The 16,377-nt window shown below is 46.1% G+C and overlaps 1 long non-coding RNA gene across 1 annotated transcript; it reads right to left on the reverse strand.

Annotated features, from left to right (window-relative positions):
• Positions 1–1,621: 1,621 nt before the first annotated feature.
• LOC123094779 (uncharacterized) lies at positions 1,622–4,757 on the reverse strand. Its single transcript, XR_006445968.1, has 2 exons — positions 4,470–4,757; positions 1,622–1,885 (listed from the first exon to the last, which is right to left on the reverse strand). It is a non-coding gene; the product is annotated as an uncharacterized lncRNA (long non-coding RNA).
• Between the last annotated feature and the right edge of the window lie 11,620 nt (positions 4,758–16,377).

Here is a 16,377-nt window from a genome sequence, read left to right on the forward strand (position 1 = left end):
GATCGTCCGCTGACATAGGTATTTGAGAGAAACCGGAGTAACCATCTAGAAAGCAAAAATGTGTATGTTTGGATAGTCTTTCTAGCATTTGATCAATAAAAGGTAAAGGGTAATGATCTTTCTTAGTAGCTTTATTTAATTTGCGGAAACCAATTACCATCCTATAACCTGTAATAATTCTTTGCGGGATCAATTCATCTTTATCATTAGGAACGACAGTAATACCTCCCTTCTTAGGGACACAATGGACAGGACTTACCCACTGACTATCAGTAACTAGATAAATTATACCTGCCTCGAGGAGCTTTAGTATTTCTTTTCTTACCGCTTCCTTCATCTTAGGGTTTAATCGTCGTTGGTGATCTCTAACTGGTTTGGCATCTTCTTACAAATTTATTTTATGTTGGCATAAAGTGGGACTAATGCCCTTAAGATTATCAAGAGTATATCCAATAGCAGCACGGTGCTTCTTCAGAGTTTTCAATAATCTTTCCTCATCCTGCTCTGAAAGGTTAGCACTAATAATAATAGGATATATCTTCTTTTCATCAAGATAAGCATATTTAAGAGTATCAGGTAAAGGTTTAAGCTCAAACACGGGATCTCCCTTGGGTGGAGGAGGACCCCCTAGGATTTCAACAGGCAAGTTGTGTTTCAAAATAGGTCCCTGCTTAAAGAATACTTCATCTATCTCCCTTCTTTCATTCATTAACATATCATTTTCATGGTCTAGCAAATATTGTTCTAACGGATCAGTAGGAGACACGACAATAGAAGCAAGACCAATAATTTCATCCTTGCTAGGCAGTTCTTTATTATGGGGTTGTCTACGAAATTTAGCAAAATTAAACTCATGTTTCATATCCCCATGCCAATTGTAACAACATCCTTTTCACAATCAATCTTAGCATTCAGTATTCAAGAAGGGTCTACCAAATATAATGGGACAAAAGCTATCTTATGGGGAACCAAGAACAAGAAAATCGGCAGGATATTTAACTTTCTCACACAAGACTTCAACATCTCTAACAACCCCAATTGGTGAAATAGTATCTCTATTTGCAAGCTTAATAGTAACATCAATATCTTCTATTTCAGCGGGTGCGACATCATGCATAATTTCTTCATATAAGGAATGAGGTATTGCACTAGCACTAGCACCCATATCACATAAGCCATGATAACAATGATCTCCTATTTTAACAGAAATAACAGGCATGCCTACAATAGGTCTATGTTTCTTAGCATCGGGTCTAGCAATATTAGTTGCTTCATCATAGAAGTAAATAACATGCCCATCAATATTATCAGCCAAGAGATCTTTAACCATAGCAATACTGGGTTCAACTTTAATTTGCTCAGTTGGTGTATATGTTCTAGTATTACTCTTACGAACCACAGTTGAAGCTTTAGCATGATCCTTTATCCTAACAGGGAAAGGTGGTTTCTCAACATAAGTAGTAGGAACAATAGGATAATTATAAGTGATAATCTTTTCTTCAACTGTAACAGGTGCAATGTGACGCCCCCGATTCGACCATACACTAATCATACACGCAAATGTGTACGATCAAGATCAGGGACTCACGGGAAGATATCACAGCACCACTCTAAACACAAATTAAAAAAAAACAAGTTTTATATTACAAGCCAGGGGCCTCGAGGGCTCGAATACATAGCTCGATACACAAGAGTCAGCGGAAGCAACAATATCTGAGTACAGACATAAGTTAACCAAAGATGCCTTAAGAAGGCTAACATAAAAGCAACAACGAGAGAAGAGGCAAGGCCTCCTGCCTGGGACCCAATAACTACTTCTGGTCGTCAGCGATCTTCACGTAGTAGCATCCATTAGCGGTGGCATCTGGCTCCAGGGATCCACCATCTGGTTGCAACAACCGGAAAGAAGAAAGAAGGGGGAAAAGGGGGTAGCAAAGCAACCGTGAGTACTCATCCAAAGTACTCGCAAGCATCAGATCTATACTAAGTATGCATTGATATGAAATGGAAGAGTTGTATCTGTGGACTGAACTGCAGAATGCCAGAATAGAGGGGGAAGGCCTAGCCTATCGAAGACTAGCATCTTCAAGCAGCTCCAAGCATCTTGCAGCATGTAGAAGAGTAAAGAGTAGCATTTTAATATTTAACAAGCATGTTGTAACATCAACGCCCAGAGATCCTTCCCCGACTCCCTGCGGGAAAGCAATCTCGGAGCCACATATCCATCACATATGTCAAGTATCCATTTCTAGTTATATAAGATCAGGATATAAGTCTAAACGTCCATTACCGTGGACATGGTATTCGAATATATATCTTCCCTGCAGGGGTGCCATGTTACCCAACACGCTCGATCACTCTGGCCGGGCACACCTTTCTGGGGTCAATGCCCGGCCTCGGAAGATCAACATGTTGCAGCCCTACCTAGGCTCAGCAGAGAGGTCCCTGCCGGTCTACATCCTAAGCACTCCCGGGTCTGGGCCCATCGCCCGTTGCACTCTGGGTCATTGTGAGAAAGCCGGACCAGGCTCCACCACTACAGGATGGTGCCGCCCCAGCCGTGCCGCACTGTTGAACTGGATGTCTGACAAAGCTTCGGCTGATACCATGACGTCGAGGCTCATAACTATTCTCGCGTGGTGGTTAGTGCGTAAATGCCAAAGGCCAACTCAGAACAAATACCCGAACCTGTTAGTGCGTTGGGGGCTCGCGGAAACGAGCATAGACTCATGAATATGGGACCCCGTCGCCTCGTCTCGTGGACTTACAACAAGGGCCCAGACTGCCCGGCCGTGCCACATAGGAAACTCGCGGGTGCTCTACGGGCCCGCCCGACTTTCACATCAACTTGCGGGTATCCCTCAGGGCCGACCCAACTTCAACAATGGTCTCAAGTAAAGTCAAGGTAACCGTGTGTCCAAAACATCAAGGAAGAAAACCCGAGGAATCACCCCCGGTGGATTCCACTCAATGTAATCAGCAAGGTGAATGTAAGAGGGACCACCCTCGAGGTTCACACTTGAGGTGTTGAACGACAGAGGCATATCGGGAATGGTGAAAGAGGAAATCACCCTTGATGACCATGATTGAATAGCTACACTACATAATTATCATCATGAGTCCATTAAGAGGGATCGGCCTAGGCACTCGATAGTAGCTCTACAGAGTTGAGCAACAAAAGGGGCGTGATGTGATGTGAGGTGTCAGGCTCTGGTCATCGATCACGTTGCTCGAGTCGTCGAAGATGAAGCAGGGGCAACAAGGACAATGTGGGGGTCCCTGATGGATCACTAACCAACCTATACTAAGCAGTTTAGGATAAGAAGGTAAGGTACAGTGAGAAGGTTACAAAAGCAGGCTATGCATTAGAATAGGAGCAAACAATAACAATAGCAAAATCTAATGCAAGCATGAGAGAATGGAATTGGCAATATCGGGATGATCAAGGGGGGGGGGGCTTGCCTGGTTGCTCAGACAAGAAGGAGGGTCGTCGTCGGCGTAGTCGATCACAGTGGCATCAGCAGCGGTCTCAGGGTCTACCGGAGAGAAGAGGGGGAAGAAACAGTAAATACACGCAAACATATGCATAACATGACAACAAGCGAGGCTAGAGGTGTTCGAACGCGGAGGTAGGTGATACTGGCGAAGGGGGAAAACATCCGGGAAAGTTTTCCCGGTTCCGGACGTTTGTCTGACAGATGAACCGGAGGGAGAAAGTTGCATGTTTGTTATGCTAGGGGCATGTGACAGATGAACGGACCGCATATTCGGATTCGTCTCGTAGTTATGAGCAACTTTCATGTATAAAACTTTTTCATCCGAGTTACGGATTATTTTATATGATTTTTCAAAGTTTTAATAATATTCAGAAATTATTAATAAATCGAAAATAAAGATTAATTGCTAGGTGCACCCAACACAGGGTTCACAAAAGTGCACCCAGTGGTTGACAGGTGGACCAGGGGAACCCGGTTGACCAGTCACGTTTGACTGGTCAATAGGGGGTGGGGCCCGCCTGTCATTGACTCACTTAACTAATTACTTGATTAATTTGGCTAACTAATTAGTCAGTTTAACTAAGCCATTTTAATTAAGTTAATGAACTAATTAATTAACTAATTAGTTAGTTTATTATTAATATTTTTTAAATCTCCTTTTTTTTAACAAAACAGGGGAGGGGCCCCAGCTGTCAAAGGCCCTATGGCCTTAGCGGGCGACGGGCTACGGGCGCTGTGGCAGCCACTGGCAACCGGTGGCGACCGGGAACAGGAAGCAGGGACCGCGGTGGTGCTAGGCAGCGGGAGCGGGGAGGGGTGCGATGCGTGGGAACGCGGTAGCAGGCGAGCGAGGACGCACGGTGTGAGCGCTCACGCGTGGGAGTACCGAGCGCCGAGTCGGGAAGGCTCGGGCGGCGGTCTAAACGGCGGCACCAGAGGGGGGAGGAAGGAGGCTTCGACGGAGTGGCTCACGGGTGTTGACGAGAAGGCTTGGGGACGCCAGAGGAGCCCGAGCTGATGCGGATCAACGCGGTGGAGCTCGACGTCTGGAGGAAGAAGAAGACGGTGATCTGGCGATGGAGAGGCGATGGGCTTGAGGTCTTCGGTGTAGGCGAAGCAGTGGACCCCGACGGTTCTACTGGACAAGGTCGCAGCCGGTGGGGAGCTCGGTGGGCACGGGATCGAGCGTGGCCATGGCGACGGAGTCTTTGAGCGTCGCCGAAACCGAGAGTCAGAGAGGGGAACGAGGGGGAATGGGCGTTAGGGTTCGAGGGGGTGGTTCGGGGGGCCTTGTAGGGATTAGGGGAGGCGTGGATGGCTGCCCCATGTTCATCGGCGCCGTGTACGGTCGCCCTGCGTCCACGAGCGCAAGATGAACAGAGAGGAAGCAGATGACCTGGCGGTGGGCTGGGCTTGTTCAGCTGGGTGGGCCGGTTGGCTGAGGCCATGGTGGGCAGGGGGGTTGTGGCCCTTTTTCTTTCTTAAAAAACTGCTAGTGTTTCTTATTTAGAATAGATAGTAATTGATTTTTGTCGAAGCTCCAACCTTGCACAAAAATGATATGCAATGTCCTAGGGTTGTAGAAAAGTTTTTGAGGCAATTGCTAAGGTTGAGAAGATTTGCTTAAATGAAAAGGCCAATATAGATGCCTTTGGACCACTTATTGAATCCCTAGGAATTTATTTGTGAGTCACTTTGAGTTGGTCTCAACTTGATAAAGGTTAGGGGAATCTGTAGAATTATCCGAACATTTTAGTTTTACCGCTCGAGAATTTGAATTTTGACTTTAATTGGAAAAATGAAATTTGAACCGTTTTGAAACAACGTGGGATTTAGCAACAGTAAAGGTGATGACATGGCACCATGAACAGGGGATTACTGTAGCTTAATTACCCGGGCGTCACAATTCTCCTCCACTAAAAGAAATCTCGTCCCGAGATTTAAGGGTGTAGTATGGTGGAAAGATTCTCGAAGGACGGAACTCAACACAAGATAGGTACCTGTGGGCTATCTCATTGAGTGTGGCATAGAGGCATCTCTCGAGTTGAAATGCAAGAAAGTCCTCAAGGGCAAGGTAAGAAGGTGCAATAAGAAGGTTCAACCGGGTAGACAATCGTTCATTTCCTGACACAGAGGGTGAAATGGGTTCAGAGCATCGAGAATAAGTATTGCATCTGATACCAGAACAGATCACAAGAAGGTGGCTCGTGAATTACATAACCAAGCATGAGGTACCATTTTGGAAGACAGAGATGTACAGGAGAGTCAGATTTTGATCCTGTGGAACTGTGGGTTATGGGCCCACCATGTGGGTTAATACCAGGAAGGCGCTAATCATTTCGCACGATCATGATAGCAAGGCAGGTCAGAGGATAGCCTATCAATTATGTTGGCAACAACGTTGATACCAAGGGTGAGGGACGAAGAGAACCATTTTCCTGCTCGTTAAGACGAGGCGGACCAATAGGCAAAGTTCTCGTCCATCGGTGGCTACCGGAATGTCATCAATAATAGTAACAAGGTCTTACTGACAGAGTTGTACGTCGAGGCATTTACATAAACAGCGAATTATCACTGCTCATATATGTTACGTTACAAGAAAGTTTAAACAAAGCAATGGAGACTTGAATCAGTTATCGGTGTTCTCGAGCGTCTAACAACTCAGAACCCATGGAAAATTTGAATCAGCAAGAATAATAGTTGATGAAAAACTCATAAGAGGTTATGTAGTTCCGTGATAATCTTGAGATACCAAAGGGTAATACTCGAGGGTATAGCAGAATAGAGGTTGGATGGGTGAAATGATCTACAGAAGACAAGTACTTCCATTTGTCCGAGAAATGGGATCAAAGAAGAACAATATGGTCGAAAACACGGTTGCGAAGGACCAAACATAGATACAAGTTGAAATTACCACAAGGGGATTATTGTTATTACAAGAAGCTCCCATGATAAGATCAACATCGTTTCCATGGGCATGTACACAAAGTTCAAGGTCGACTCCCGCTTCTTCAATGCATAACCTTTCGTTCACTTCTCGCTTTCGATGAAGTTGTAGTGTTCATATTTTATCTGGAAAAACACCAGAAGAGTAAGACTCATGAAGACTCTCGGGTTCAAACGGATTAGGGGAGGCGTAGGTTCAACCCACAGGGGCATCTTAGGAACATATACCACAAACCTCATGAGGACTCAAGCTCGAAAGTAGAGTATGGTTGACAAGAGCGGGGATACAATTTACCAAAGGCATTATGTATCCAAGGAAAGGCTCACAAGGTTTACTGAATATGAAGGACGATGTCGGATAAACCCAACAAAGGATCTGGTGGTCCACAAGGGATATGATGTGAGCATCGATACTCAACCAAAAGAAGGAAGAATGCAAGGAGATCATATTATAGAAACAACTGACTAATTCAAGGCTCAAATGCAACGGGATTACGATTCACAAAATCAAGGGATCAGAAGCAAACGCTCTGACCAAGGATGGATAAGTGGAGTAGACTTAGGGCACAATCGATGGCAATCTGATTGGCCGAGAACCAGGTCATGTTCGGGAAGACGTCTGAGCCAGAAAGGTAATCTATAAGGATTAACTGATGATTGTGACACAAACATATAAAATCGAAAGACTGACGATGATAATGACAAAGGATGTCAATGGATACTGCTAGGCATATGGAATTAACCAGAGTGTAGGCAGGTAAGACCTTCTAGAGCAATAGGCGACAGAGGTCATCGAAAGCTCGGATTGTCTTACAAAGTATCTTATGAAGCATAAGAAGAACTAGGGATGAACGGATACTCGATAAGAATGAGTAATTATCGGTAGGGGTATTCATGCGGCAAGGAACTGCAAGGCAGTAGACACAAGGTATTCTCGGAACAATAAGGAGAAATTGAGGGTATCTTGTAATAACAAGATCAACGAGGAATGACTGTATGATCGACAATGTAGGTAGTTACACCTAAGGATTTATCGGTGGTAGGGATCGCAACAGCGAAGGGCACAAGGGTCTCTAGAAAACTTCAGAGAGTATCTTCAGAATCTTCTGGTGCACCAAGTAATCATCTAGAGTGAGGGGCTCTCCAGGAGAAAGTATTTACGAGAACCTAGAGTTGTTAGAAAAATCATTTAACCCGAATAGAAGAGAGATTAGATTCCCAGAGTAAGGACGAGGAATAAAAGATCCTAATACCACCGAATGGCGACGTGGGCCCATAAGCCACACAGCCATGTTAGTAAAACAGTTTTTCAAACAATAGACTCAACTTCGGCTAAGGAGTTGGAAAGGGGGATCCTATAGGTAGTCGGCTCTGATACCAACTTGTGACGCCCCCGATACGACCGTACACTAATCATATACACAAATGTGTACGATCAAGATCAGGGACTCGCGGAAAGATATCACAACACAACTACAGACACAAATTCAAAAAAAGACAAGCTTTATATTACAAGCCAGTGGCCTCGAGGGCTCGAATACATAGCTCGATACACAAGAGTCAGCGGAAGCAACAATATCTGAGTATAGACATAAGTTAACCAAAGATGCCTTAAGAAGGCTAACATAAAAGCAACAACGATCGAAGAGGCAAGGCCTCCTGCCTGGGACCTCCTAACTACTCCTGGTCGTCAGCGATCTTCACGTAGTAGCATCCATCGGCGGTGGCATCTGGCTCCGGGGATCCACCATATGGTTGCAACAACCGGAAATAAGAAAGAAGGGGGAAAAGGGGGTAGCAAAGCAACCGTGAGTACTCATCCAAAGTACTCGCAAGCATCAGATCTATACTAAGTATGCGTTGGTATCAAATGGAAGGGTTGTTTCTGTGGACTGAACTACAGAATGCCAGAATAGAGGGGGAAGGCCTAGCCTATTGAAGACTAGCATCTTCAAGCAGCTCCAAGCATCTTGCATCATGTAGAAGAGTATAGAGTAGAATTTTAATATTTAACAAGCATGTTGTAACATCAATGCCCAGAGATCCTTCCCCGACTCCCTGCGAGAAAGCAATCTCGGAGCCACATATCCATCACATATGTCAAGTATCCATTTCTAGTTATATAATATCAGGAGGTCTGAACATCCATTATCGTGGACACGGTATTCGAAAATATATCTTCCCTGCAGGGGTGCACCACATTACCCAACACGCTCGATCACTCTGGCTGGGCACACCTTTCTGGGGTCAATGCCCGGCCTCGGAAGATCAACACGTTGCAGCCCTACCTAGGCTCAGCAGAGAGGTCCCCGCCGGTCTACATCCTAAGCACTCCGGGGTCTGGGCCCATCGCCCGTTGCACTCCGGGTCGTTGCGAGCAGGGCGGACCAGGCTCCACCACTACAGGATCGTGCCGGCCCAGTCATGCCGCACTGCTGAACTGGACGTCTGACAAAGCTTCAGCTGATACCACGACGTCGAGGCCCATAACTATTCTCGTGTTGTGGTTAGTGCGTAAAGGCCAGAGGCCAACTCAGAACAAATACCCAAACATGTTAGTGCATTGGGGGCTCGCGGAAACGAGCAGAGACTCACGATAATGTGACCCCGTCGCCCCGTCTCATGGACTTACGGCAAGGGCCCAGACTTCCCGGCCGTGCCATGTAGAAAACTCGCGGGTGCCCTACGGGCCTGCCCGACTTTCACATCAACTCACGGGTACCCCTCAGGGCCGATCCGACTTCAACAATGGTCTCAAGTAAAGTCAAGGTAACCCTGTGTCCAAAACATCAAGGAAGAAAACTTGAGGAATCACCCCCGGTGGATTCCACTCAATGTAATCATGAAGGTGAACATAAGAGGGACCACCTTCAAGGTTCACACTTGAGGTGTTGAACGACAGAGCCGTATCGGGAATGGTGAAAGTGGAAATCACCCTCGATGATGACGACCGAATAGCTACACTACAAAATTATCATCAGGAGTGCGTTAAGAGGGATCACCCTTGGCACTCGATAGTAGCTCTGCAGAGTCGAGCAACAAAAGGGGCGTGATGTGATGTGAGGTGTCAGGCTGTGGTCATCGATCACGTTGATCGAGTCGTCAAAGATGAAGCAGGGGAAACAAGGACAATGTGGGGGTCACTGATGGATCACTAACCAACCTATACTAAGCAGTTTAGGATAAGAAGGTAAGGTACAATGAGCAGGTTACAAAACTCAAGATACCAGCTCGACATTGGCTGAATAGTCTGCCAGAAAACTCCATTGGCAGTTGGGAGAACCTGGAAGACGCATTCCTTGACAACTTTCAGGGCACCTATGTGCGATCACTGGATGCTGATGACTTAAGTCACATAACCCAACAGCCCAGAGAGTTAGCCAGGAAATTCTGGACTCAGTTCTTAACCAAAAAGAACCAAATTGTCAATTGTCCGGATGCCGAAGCCCTAGCGGCCTTTAAGCATAACATCCGTGATGAGTGGCTCGCCCGACACCTCGGCCAAGAGAAGCCAAAATCCATGGTAGCCCTCACGACACTCATCACCCGCTTCTGTGCAGGCGAGGACAGCTGGCTAGCTCGTAGTGTTGGAAATATGCCCTAGAGGCAAAAATAAAAGTATTATTATATTTCAATGTTCATGATAAATGTCTTTTATTCATGCTATAACTGTATTATCCGGAAATCGTAATACACGTGTGAATACTTAGACCACAATATGTCCCTGGTGAGCCTCTAGTTGACTAGCTCGTTGTGATCAACAGATAGTCATGGTTTCCTGACTATGGACATTGGATGTCGTTGATAACGGGATCGCATCATTAGGAGAATGATGTGATGGACAAGACCCAATCCTAAGCATAGCATAAAAGATCGTGTAGTTCGTATTGCTAGAGCTTTGCTAATGTCAAGTATCTCTTCCTTCGACCATGAGATCGTGTAACTCCCGGATACCGTAAGAGTGCCTTGGGTGTATCAAACGTCACAACGTAACTGGGTGACTATAAAGGTGCATTACAGGTATCTCCGAAAGTATCTGTTGGGTTGACACGGATCGAGACTGGGATTTGTCACTCCGTATGACGGAGAGGTATCTCTGGGCCCACTCGGTAATGCATCATAATAATGAGCTCAATGTGACCAAGGTGTTGGACACGGGATCATGCATTATGGTACGAGTAAAGTGACTTGCCAGTAACGAGACTGAACAAGGTATTGGGATACCGACGATCGAGTCTCGGGCAAGTAACGTATCGATTGACAAAGGGAATTGTATACAGGGTTTGATCGAATCCTCGACATCGTGGTTCATCCGATGACAACATCGAGGAGCATGTGGGAGCCATCATGGGTATCCAGATCCCGCTGTTGGTTATTGACCTGAGAGCGTCTCAGTCATGTCTGCATGTCTCCCGAACCCGTAGGGTCTACACACTTAAGGTTCGGTAATGCTAGGGTTATTAGGAAGACTAGTATGTGACTACCGAATGTTATTCGGAGTCCCGGATGGAATCCCGGACGTCACGAGGAGCTCCGGAATGGTCCGGAGGTAAAGATTTATATATGGGAAGTTGTCAAACGGACACCGGGAAGTTTCGGGGTCATACCGGTAGTGTACCGGGGCCACCGGAAGGGTTCCGGGGGTCCACCAGGAGGGGCCACCCCTCCCGGGGGGGCCACATGGGCTGCGTGGGGCAGGGAGCCAGCCCCTGGTGGGCTGGGCGCACCCCCTCCCTTGGGCCCTTGCGCCTAGGGTTGAGGGGGGAACCCTAGAGGGGGCGCCCCCTTGGCTTGGGGGGCAAGCCACCCTCTCCCCCTCTCCCCTTGGCCGCCGCACCCCCTAGATGGGTTCTAGGGGGCCGGCCCCCTTCTCCCTTCCCCCTATATATAGAGGGGTGAGGGGAGGGCAGCCGAACCACCCTCCAAGGCGCAGCCCTCCCCTCCCCAACACCTCTCCTCCTCCGTTGTGTGCTTGGCGAAGCCCTGTCGGAGTACTGCCTCTCCATCATCACCACGCCGTCGTGCTGCCGGTGGAGCTGTCTTCCTCAACCTCTCCTTCCCCTTGCTGGATCAAGAAGGAGGAGACGTCTCCCGTCCCATACGTGTGTTGAACGCGGAGGTGCTGTCCGTTCAGCACTTGGTCATCGGTGATTCGAATCACGTCGAGTACGACTCCATCATCACCTTGCAAGCTTCCGCATGCGATCTACAAGTGGTATGTAGATGCAAACTCTCTCCCTTGACTCGTTGCTTAGATGAACTCATAGATGGATCTTGGTGAAACCGTAGGAAAATTTTTAATTTTCTGCAACGTTCCCCAACAGTGGCATCATGAGCTAGGTCTATGCGTAGTTCTCTTTGCACGAGTAGAACACAATTTTGTTGTGGGCGTGGATTTTGTCATCTTACTTGCCTCTACTAGTCTATTCTTGCTCAACGGTATTGTGGGATGAAGCGGCCCGGACCAACCTTACACGTACGCTTATGTGAGACCGGTTCCACCGACTGACATGCACTAGTTGCATAAGGTGGCTGGCGGGTGTCTGTCTCTCCCACTTTAGTTGGAGCGGAATCGATGAACAGGGCCCTTATGAAGGGTAAATAGAAGTTGACAAAATCACGTTGTGGTGATTCGTAGGTAAGAAAACGTTCTTGCTAGAACCCAATTGCAGCCACGTAAAAGATGCAACAACAATTAGAAGACGTCTAACTTGTTTTTGCAGCGATTGATCATGTGATGTGATATGGCCAGAAGTTGTGATGAATGATGAATTGTGATGTATGAGATCATGTTCTTTGTAATAGGATTCACGACTTGCATGTCGATGAATATGACAACCGGCAGGAGCCATAGGAGTTGTCTTTATTTTTTGTATGACCCGCGTGTCATTGAATAACGCCATGTAAACTACTTTACTTTATTGCTAAACGTTAGTCATAGAAGTAGAAGTAGTCGTTGGCGTGACAACTTCATGAAGACACGATGATGGAGATCATGATGATGGAGATCATGGTGTCAAGCCGGTGACAAGATGATCATGGAGCCCCGAAGATGAAGATCAATGGAGCTATATGATATTGGCCATATCATGTCACAACTATATAATTGCATGTGATGTTTATTATGTTTATGCATCTTGTTTACTTAGGACGACGGTAGTAAATAAGATAATCCCTTACAAAAATTTCAAGAAGTGTTCTCCCCTAACTGTGCACCGTTGCTACAGTTCGTCGCTTCTAAGCACCACGTGATGATCGGGTGTGATGGATTCTTACGTTCACATACAACGGGTGTAAGACAGTTTTACACAGCAAAAACACTTAGGGTTAACTTGACGAGCCTAGCATGTGCAGACATGGCCTCGGAACACGGAGACCGAAAGGTCGAACACGAATCGTATGGAAGATACGATCAACATGAGAATGTTCACCGACGATGACTAGTCCGTCTCACGTGATGATCGGACACGGGCTAGTCGACTCGGATCGTGTAACACTTAGATGACCAGAGGGATGTCTAATCTAAGTGGGAGTTCATAATTTGATTAGAACTTTGTTATCATGAACTTAGTCTAAAACCTTTGCAAATATGTCTTGTAGATCAATGGCCAACGCTAATGTCAACATGAACTTCAACGCGTTCCTAGAGAAAACCAAGCTGAAAGATGATGGCAGCAACTATACGGACTGGGTCCGGAACCTGAGGATCATCCTCATAGCTTCCAGGAAACAATATGTCCTAGAAGGACCGCTAGGTGACGCTCCCGTCCCAGAGAACCAAGACATTATGAATGCTTGGCAGTCTCGTGCTGATGATTACTCCCTCGTTCAGTGCGGCATGCTTTACAGCTTAGAACCGGGGCTCCAAAAGCGTTTTGAGCACCACGGAGCATATGAGATGTTCGAAGAGCTGAAACTAGTTTTTCAAGCTCATGCCCGGGTCGAGAGATATGATGTCTCCGACAAGTTCTACAGTTGTAAGATGGAGGAAAACAGTTTTGTCAGTGAGCACATCCTGAAGATGTCTGGGTTGCACAACCGTATGACCCAGCTGAACATTAACCTCCCAGATGAGGCGGTCATTGACAGAATCCTCCAGTCGCTCCCACCAAGCTACAAGAGCTTTGTGATGAACTACAACATGCAGGGGATGGAAAAGACCATTCCTGAAGTGTTCTCGATGCTGAAGTCAGCAGAGGCTGAAATCAAGAAAGAACATCAAGTGTTGATGGTCAATAAGACCACTAAGTTCAAGAAGGGCAAGGGTAAGAAGAACTTCAAGAAGGACGGCAAGGAGGTTGCCGCGCCTGGTAAGCCAGTTACCGGGAAGAAGTCAAAGAATGGACCTAAGCCTGAGACTGAGTGCTTTTATTGCAAGGGGAAGGGTCACTGGAAGCGGAACTGCCCCAAATACTTAGTGGATAAGAAGGCCGGCAACACCAAAGGTATATTTGATATACATGTGATTGATGTGTACCTTACCAGTACTCGTAGTAACTCCTGGGTATTTGATACCGGTGCCGTTGCTCATATTTGTAACTCACAGCAGGAGCTGCGGAATAAACGGAGACTGGCGAAGGATGCGCGTCGGGAATGGTTCCAGAGTCGATGTGATCGCCGTCGGCATGCTACCTCTACATTTACCTACGGGATTAGTTTTGAACCTTAATAATTGTTATTTAGTGCCAAGTTTGAGCATGAACATTGTATCTGGATCTCGTTTAATACGAGATGGCTACTCATTTAAGTCTGAGAATAATGGTTGTTCGATTTATATGAGAGATATGTTTTATGGTCATGCTCCGATGGTCAATGGTTTATTCTTAATGAATCTCGAGCGTAATATTACACATGTTCATAGTGTAGATGCCAAAAGATTTAAAGTTGATAACGATAGTCCCACATACTTGTGGCACTGCCGCCTTGGTCACATTGGTATCAAGCGCATGAAGAAGCTCCATGCCGATGGACTTTTAGAGTCTCTTGATTATGAATCGTTTGACACGTGCGAACCATGCCTCTTGGGCAAAATGACCAAGACTCCGTTCTCCGGAACAATGGAGCGAGCAACCAACTTGTTGGAAATCATACATACCGATGTGTGCGGTCCAATGAGCGTTGAGGCTCGCGGAGGATATCGTTATGTTCTCACTCTCACTGATGACTTGAGTAGATATGGGTATGTCTACTTAATGAAACACAAGTCTGAGACCTTTGAAAAGTTCAAAGAATTTCAGAATGAGGTAGAGAATCAACGTGACCGAAAGATAAAATTCTTACGATCAGATCGTGGAGGAGAATACTTAAGTCACGAATTTGGTACACACTTAAGAAAATGTGGAATCGTTTCACAGCTCACGCCGCCTGGAACACCTCAACGAAACGGTGTGTCCGAACGTCGTAATCGCACTCTATTGGATATGGTGCGGTCTATGATGTCTCTTACCGATTACCGCTGTCATTTTGGGGATACGCTCTAGAGACAGCTATATTCACTTTAAATAGGGCACCGTCTAAATCCGTTGAGACGACACCGTATGAATTATGGTTTGAAAAGAAACCTAAGCTGTCGTTTCTAAAAGTTTGGGGATGCGATGCTTATGTCAAGAAACTTCAACCTGAAAAGCTCGAACCCAAGTCGGAAAAATGCGTATTCATAGGATACCCTAAGGAAACTGTCGGGTATACCTTCTACTTAAGATCCGAAGGCAAGATCTTTGTTGCCAAGAACGGATGCTTTCTGGAAAAAGAGTTTCTCTCGAAAGAAGTAAGTGGGAGGAAAGTAGAACTCGATGAAGTACTACCTCTTGAGCGGGAAAGTGGCGCAACGCAGGAAACCGTTCCTGTGATGCCCACACCAACTAAAGAGGAAAACAATGATGATGATCAAGGTATTTCGGATCAAGTTACTACTGAACTTCGTAGGTCCACAAGGACACGTTCCGCACCAGAGTGGTACGGTAACCCTGTCCTGGAAATCATGTTGTTAGACAACAATGAACCTTCGAACTATGAAGAAGCGATGGCGGGCCCGGATTCCAACAAATGGCTTGAAGCCATGAAATCCGAGATAGAATCCATGTATGAAAACAAAGTATGGACTTTGACAGACTTGCTCGATGATCGGCGAGCGATAGAAAACAAATGGATTTTTAAGAAGAAGACGGACGCGGATGGTAATGTTACAATCTATAAGGCTCGACTTGTCGCTAAGGGTTATCGACAAGTTCAAGGGATTGACTACGACGAGACTTTCTCTCCCGTAGCGAAGCCGAAGTCCGTCCGAATCATGTTAGCAATTGCCGCATACTACGATTATGAGATATGGCAGATGGACGTCAAAACAGCATTCCTTAACGGGCATCTTAAGGAAGAACTGTATATGATACAGCCGGAAGGTTTTGTCGATCCTCGGAACGCTAACAAAGTATGCAAGCTCCAGCGATCCATTTATGGACTGGTGCAAGCATCTCGGAGTTGGAACATTCGCTTTGATGAGATGATCAAAGCGTTTGGGTTTGTGCAGACTTATGGAGAAGCCTGCGTTTACAAGAAAGTGAGTGGGAGCTCTGTAGCATTTCTCATATTATATGTAGATGACACACTCTTGATGGGAAATAATATAGAATTTCTGGACAACATTAAAGCCTACTTGAATAAGTGTTTTTCAATGAAGGACCTTGGAGAAGCTGCTTATATATTAGGCATCAAGATCTATAGAGATAGATCGAGACGCCTCATAGGTCTTTCACAAAGCACATACCTTGATAAGATTTTGAAGAGGTTCAAAATGGATCAGTCCAAGAAGGGGTTCTTGCCTATGTTACAAGGTGTGAGACTGAGCTCGGCTCAGTCACCGACCACGGCAAAAGATAAAGAAGAGATGAGTGTCATCCCCTATGCTTCAGCCATAGGATCTATTATGTATGCCATG

This window comes from Triticum aestivum, chromosome 4B, assembly GCF_018294505.1.
Source record: "Triticum aestivum cultivar Chinese Spring chromosome 4B, IWGSC CS RefSeq v2.1, whole genome shotgun sequence".
NCBI lineage: Eukaryota > Viridiplantae > Streptophyta > Magnoliopsida > Poales > Poaceae > Triticum > Triticum aestivum.